Source organism: Triticum urartu, chromosome 5A (assembly GCF_056163025.1).
Source record: "Triticum urartu cultivar PI428250 chromosome 5A, HENAU_Tu73, whole genome shotgun sequence".
Lineage (NCBI taxonomy): Eukaryota > Viridiplantae > Streptophyta > Magnoliopsida > Poales > Poaceae > Triticum > Triticum urartu.
This window is the reverse complement of record NC_141877.1, coordinates 421,614,102-421,620,917: the sequence shown is the minus strand read 5'-3', so window position 1 is coordinate 421,620,917 and position 6,816 is coordinate 421,614,102. Positions and strand designations below refer to the sequence as shown.

The window sequence follows — 6,816 nt, the reverse complement described above, 5'->3', positions numbered from 1 at the left end:
TATAAATCCCCAAACCTCCAGAAAATAACCTAGATCGGGAGTTCCGCCGCCGCAAGCCTCTGTAGCCACCAAAAACCAATCGGGACCCTGTTCCAGCACCCTGCTGGAGGGGGGAATCATCACCGGTGGCCATCTTCATTGTGACGCCCCTGATTCAATCGTACACTAATCATACACGCAAATGTGTACGATCAAGATCAAGGACTCACGGAAAGATATCACAACACAACTCTAGACACAAATTAAAATAATACAAGCTTTATATTACAAGCCAGGGTCCTCGAGGGCTCGAATACATAAGCTCGAATACATAAGAGTCAGCGGAAGCAACAATATCTGAGTAGAGACATGAGTTAAATAAGTTTGACTTAAGAAGACTAGCACAAAAGCAACATCGATCTAAAAGGCAAGGCCTCCTACCTGGGAGCCTCCTAACTACTCCGGGTCGTCAGCGGCCGTCACGTAGTAGTAGGCACCCTCGGTGTAGTAGTAAACGTCGGTGGTGACATCTGGCTCCTGGACTCCGTCATCTGGTTGCGCCAACCGAGATGAAAGGAAAAAGGGGGAAAAGAGGGAGCAAAGAAACTGTGAGTACTCATCCAAAGTACTCGCAAGCAAGGATCTACACTACATATGCAACATTATCAAAGAAAGGCTGTATATGTGGACTGGGTTGCAGAAATGCCAGAATAGAGGGGAGAGCCTGGTCCTATCGAAGACTAGCATCTTCAGCATCTTGTAGCATTTAGAAGAGTACAGATCAACATAATGTAAAGTAGTAGTAGTGTTATCAACCTCGGCCAGAGATCCTTTCTCGACTCCCTGCGAGAAAGCAATCCCAGAGCCATACTATCCATTTCTCATCTCAAGTATCCAGTTCTAGTTGTATCGATCGGGATACAACTCCAAGTGTCTGTTACCGTAGGACAGGCTATCGATAGATGTTTTCTTCCCTGCAGGGGTGCACCAACTTACCCACCACACTCGATTAACTCCCGTCGGACACACTTTCCTGGGTCATGCCCGGCCTCGGCCAAACAATATGCTGCAACCCGACCTAGGCTTAATAGAGAGGTCAGCACACCGGACTAAACCTATGCCCCAGGGGTCATGGGCCATCGCCCCGGGAACTCCTGCACGTTGCGAACACGGCCGGTGAGTAGACCTAGCTACCTCCTTAAAAAGGCAGGTGCTTACACAGTCCAACCCGGCGCGCGCCACTCAGTCGCTGACGTCTATTAAGCTTCGGCTGATGCATACAATGCGGAACGCCCATACAATGCCCACGTGATGGTTAGTGCTATCAGGACAGAGGCCCCTTGGATCAAATATCGAAATCGTAGTGGATTAGGAACGCATGGTAACAAGCAGAGACTCACGAAAGATGTGACCCCGTCGCCCCGTCTCGAGGACTTGCGGCAAAGGCTAAGAATGCCCGGCCACGCCTCGTAGTTATCTCGCGGGCACCCTCCAGGTCAACCCGACTCCACATCACTCACAATTAAGCTCGCGCGGGTACCCCTCAGGGCCGACCAATCTTTAGTAACGTGGTTCAGTGTAAAGTCATAGTAACCATAGTAACTGTGTGTCTAACACCAAGGAGAAACCCTCAGGAACCACCCTCGGTGGATTCCACTTGATGTAATCATCAAGGTGAACATAAGAGGAACCACCCTCAAGGTTCACACTTGAGGGTTTGCACGACAGAGTCGTATCGGAAGTGGTTAAGCAGGAAATCAGCCTCGATGACCACGACCAAATAGCTACACTACAGAGATCTCATCAGGAGTGATGTATGAGGTGTCACCCTCGGCACTCGATAGTAACTCTGCAGAGTCGTACAACTAGGGGGGTGATGTGCGGTGTCGGGTCCTGGACGTCGATCACGTTGATCGAGTCATCAAACATAAAGCGGCGCAACTAGGACAAGGTGGGGGTTACTGATGGATCACTAACCAACCTATACTAAGCAGTTTAGGATAAGCAGGTAAGGTACAATGAGCAGGTTACAAAAGCAGGCTATGCATCAGAATAGGAGAAAACAATAACAGTAGCAAAATCTAATGCAAGCATGAGAGAATGGAATGGGCGATATCGGGATGATCAAAGGGGGAGCTTGCCTGGTAGCTCAGACGAGAAGGAGGGTCGTCGATGACGTAGTCAAACACATGGCAACATCGGCGGCAGTCTCGAAGTCTACCGGAGAAAGGAGGGGGAAGAAATAATAAATATAAGCAAACAGATGAATCACTAAACATAACATGGGAATATGGTGTGCCGGGTGTGACCTAGGGTGAAGGGGCATTGCAACCGGGAATGCTTTCCCGGTTCCGGACATGTGTGAGACAGATGACCGGAGGGGGAATGTTGCATGTTCACTATGCTAGGGATGTGTCGCGGGCGAAAGGACCGCGTATTCGGATTCTTCTCATCGTTCTGAGCAAATTTCATATAGAAAACTTTTTCATCCGAGTTACGGATAATTTTCTATGATTTTTTTAAAGTTTTAAATGATTTTCTAATTTTCTAGAATTATTTTAATTCGAAAATAAATTAATACTTAATTACTAAGTGTACACAGCAGTGGTTTTAGTGGCTGTTAGGTGTTTCCACTTGACTACCTAGTCAGCAGTCAACTAAGACCGTTGACTAGTCAAAGGGCCCAGGGGACCCGCATGTCATTGATTGGGTTATCCCAGTCAGTACTTTGACTGGTCAAAAGGACTAGTGGGACCCAGGTGACATTCAAACATATTTTGGCATTTTCTTTTTAAGTGTAAATTTAGGGGAGGGGGGTCCACCTGCCATAGGCTAATAGCTACTCTAACTAGTAATTAACCTTAATCTAATTGAACATGGGGCCGGCCTCACACACAGAACACACACCCGCACACACAATGCTAGGGGTAAATTCTGTTTTCTATTAAGAAAAGATAGCCTTTTGTGATTTTTATAAGAATTAATCTATGCATTATCTGAAGCAGGTCCAACGGAATAAAATAAAGATTGTTACCTCTATTTTTCGCTCATATAATTTTTACCTATGTTAGGACTTGCCTTATCACTGTATATGGGCTGTTTAGAGGGCTAGTCATTGTAGAAATACAAAAGCTTGCTAGTAGCTACATTAGCAATCAGCAGCAGCAGTATATTCAGCCGAGCAGCAACGACATGCCCACGAGCTGGGCGCGGGGCGCGGCGCTGCACGGCGTGCGCGTGGACGCGGCCAAGCGTAGGCAGCCGCCAGGGCACACGGCAAGCGCGGCCAGAGGCGCAGCAGCGCGCGCGCATGAGCGAGCGCGTGGACGACACGGGGCGGAGCAGCGGGCAGGAGCTTGCGGCGTCAGCAGCGGCAACATCGGCGACAGCGCATCAGCAGCAAGAGAAGAAGCAGAGCAGGGGAGCGAGCAGCAGGCGCAGCCGGCGAGGCTCGCGGCAGGGAGGCACTCGGGGCGCGACCATCACGCGGTGAGCGTGTCCACGCAGATCGCTGCGGGCTCTCGTCTACGGCGGCTACGGCGACTTAGGTGACGAAACAAAGGGGGAAAAACAGGGGAGTCGAAGGAGAGCTCACGTTGAGGCACACGACGGCCGGCGGGAGCTTAGGAGCGCAGGGGTTCGGCCGGATCGACGACGAAGGGCGACGGTGATCCAAGGAAGAAGACGAAATTGGCGACGATGCTGGTGGTCCTCCTCGTCGATCCAGGGACGTAGTCGACGTAAACGGACGCGGCGGAACTCCAGAAGACGGTGGAGCGGCGAATGGGCCTCGGTGGCCACGGGTTCGACAGCGACGCGGCCATGGAGCTCTCGGGTCTGCAAGGGGAGGACGAAACCGAGAGGGGAAAGGGGATTTGGGAGCTAGGGTTTGGCCAGAGAGGTCGACCGCGACCTTGTAGGGCGCCAGGGGGCGTGGATGGCCGCCCCATGGCCATCGGCGCCGTGTACGGCCGTCCGATATCCACGAGCGCCCGATGAACAGAGGAAGGGGACGACCGGGCGGTGGGTTGGGCCTCCCAGCCCTTCCTGGGCCTCCTCTATCATTTCTCTTACTTTTTTATAAACTTTTCTGTTTTACTTTTACAGAATCTGTTTGCAATATTTTGAGCCGTCAATTGCTCTTTTTAGAATGTGGAACTTGGCAACATAAATGCATTACAATAACTGACACTGCCACAAAAAGTTTGGGAGGAGTTTGAATTGATTTGGATTTTTCACAAATGGAAAAGCATTTAAGAATGCTGATTTGGTAATGTTTTAAATGCTAGAGCCCAATTAAGAAATCAGGTGATGTAGTTTTCCTTAACAGTTAATTATTATGGAATATTTGTAACCCATCGAACATTTTTATTTGACAGTTTGAATAAATGTTTTCGCACTTGCAATTTGCATTAGATTTTTGGAGTTGATTTGAATTAAGTGGCAATTAGCATAGTAATTGCGATGACTTGGTATTAAACAAGAGAGATTACTGTAGCTTAACTTCCGGGCGTTACAAATCTCCTCCACTACAAGAAATCTCGTCCCGAGATTTAAGGCGTGGAATAAGGGGGAAGCTATAAGGATGGATGTCTGAAAAGATCGGCATCCGGTAGTTATCTCAAGGAAGAAGATTTAAGAAGCACCAGGAAACATATCGAGAGTGCTATAAGAAGGTTCAACAATTTTCAACCATAGGCATCCAGCTGATGCATAAAACAGGTGATGAAGGGGTTCAGAGCAATGAAGAATAATGTTGCCTCTGATACCGGAATGAAATATGGTGAGGAAGTTAGCTCGTGAATTACATAAGAAGCCAAGTGCAAAGAATATTTCAGAATAAAGTCTGTATAGGAGATTCAGGTTTCGATCCTGTGGAACTGTGGGTTATGGGCCCACCATGCGGGTCAAAAGTAGGAAGGGCGCTGACATCTTCCACGGTCATGATAGTAAGGCATGTCAGAGGATAGCCTATTAGTTATGTTGGCAACAACGTTGGTACCAAGGGAGAGGGACGAAGAGAACCATTTTCCTACTCGTTAGACGAGGCGGACCAATAGGCAAAGTTCTCGCCCATCGGTGGCTACCGAAATGTCAACAACAATAGTAACAAGGTCTTACTGACAGAGTTTGTGCACCGAGGTGTTTACATAAGCAGGGAAATATCACTGCTCAGGTATGATAGGTTCCAAGAAAGGTTAAACAAAACAATGTAAGGGAAAGTGTAGACTCGAATCAGTTATCCATGCTTTCGAGTGTCCAACAACTCAGAACCCGTGGAACTTGGAATCGGCAAGAAATAATAGTTGATGAAGAACCCATAAGAAGTTATGTAGTTCCATGATATTCTCGAGATACCAGAGGGTAATACTCGAGGGTAGAATAGAGATTAGACAGGTGAAATGATCTACGGAAGTCAAGTACTTCAACTTGTCTGAGAAATGGGATCAACATAGAACTATATGGTCGGAAACATGGTGGCAAAGGACCAAATATAGATACCAGATGAACTTATCACAAGGGGATTATTATTATAACAAGAAACTTCAATGATAAGTTCCACATCGGATCCATGGGCATGAACACAAAGGTTCAAGGTCAACTCCCACTTCTCTAATGCACAACTTTCCATTCACTTCCCGCATTCGAAGAAGTTGTATTGTTGAAATTTCACCTGACGGAAAGCTAGTAGAGTATGATCCGCATAACTTTCGAGTTCACATGGATTTAGGGAGGAGATAGATTCAACCCATCGGGGCATCTTAGTAACATACACCACAAACTTTAGGAATAAGTAATTAACACAAGTTTGAGAGCAGAGCATGTTTGACAAAAGGAGAGGATACAATTTACCAAAGGCATTATGTATCCAAGGAAAGGCTCACAAGGTTACTGAATATGAAGGATGTTGTCGGATAAAATCCAACAAGGGGTCTAGCGGTCCACAACGGAGTTGATGTGAGTATCGGTACTCAACCAGAGGAAGAAGAATGCAAAGGCATCAGATTATAGAAACATCTGGATAATTTCAAACCTTAAATGCAAGGAATTATGATTTCCAAATGAGGGATCAGAAGCAGAAGCTCTGATCAGAAGATAAGCAAGTCGAATAGACATAGATCGAAAATCATTCAAGGTTTGATATACCGAGAACCAGCTCATGTCCGGAATGACGTTTGCACCGGAAGGATAATTTATAAGGGTCAACTGATGATTGCGGGCATCCGCAAACATACCGAATCATGGGATGAAAATGACAACGACAAAGGATGCCAATGAACATTCCTAGACCTATGGAACGCCACTGGAATGCAAGCAGACAAGTATTTCAATAGCAAAAGGCTGCTGAGGATTTTTGGAAGATCGAATAGCATTTCAAAGGCTTTTGTGAAACACATGAACAACTGGGGATGAACGGATACTCAGTAAGGGTGACGAATTATTCTTAGGTGTAATAGCAAGACAAGGAACTGTAAGGCAATAGGAATAAAGGATTCTCAAAACATCAGAGAGTATTTTAGGGCATCTTGTAATAAAAAGAGCAACTGGGGATGAATGTATGAATGAAAAATGTAGGTAGTTACACATAAAGATTTATTAGTGGTAGGAATCGCAACGGCGAAGGGTACAAGGGTCTCAGGGAAACATCGGAGAGTATCTTCGGAATCTTCTGGTGCACCAAGCAATCATCTGGAGTGAGGGGCTCTTGGGGAGAAAGTAATTACGAGAACCTAGAGTTAGAGTTAACAAAATCATTTAACTCGAATAGAAGAGAGATCAGAGTCCCAGAGTATAGACGAGGAGTAAAAGATCCTAATACCACCCAATGGCGACGTG

The 6,816-nt window shown here is 46.7% G+C and overlaps 1 long non-coding RNA gene across 1 annotated transcript; it reads right to left on the bottom strand.

The window, feature by feature from the left end:
• Nucleotides 1–242: 242 nt before the first annotated feature.
• On the bottom strand, nt 243–4,182 carry LOC125556103 (uncharacterized). Its single transcript, XR_007305005.2, has 2 exons — nt 3,575–4,182; nt 243–530 (listed from the first exon to the last, which is right to left on the bottom strand). It is a non-coding gene; the product is annotated as an uncharacterized LOC125556103 (long non-coding RNA).
• Between the last annotated feature and the right edge of the window lie 2,634 nt (nt 4,183–6,816).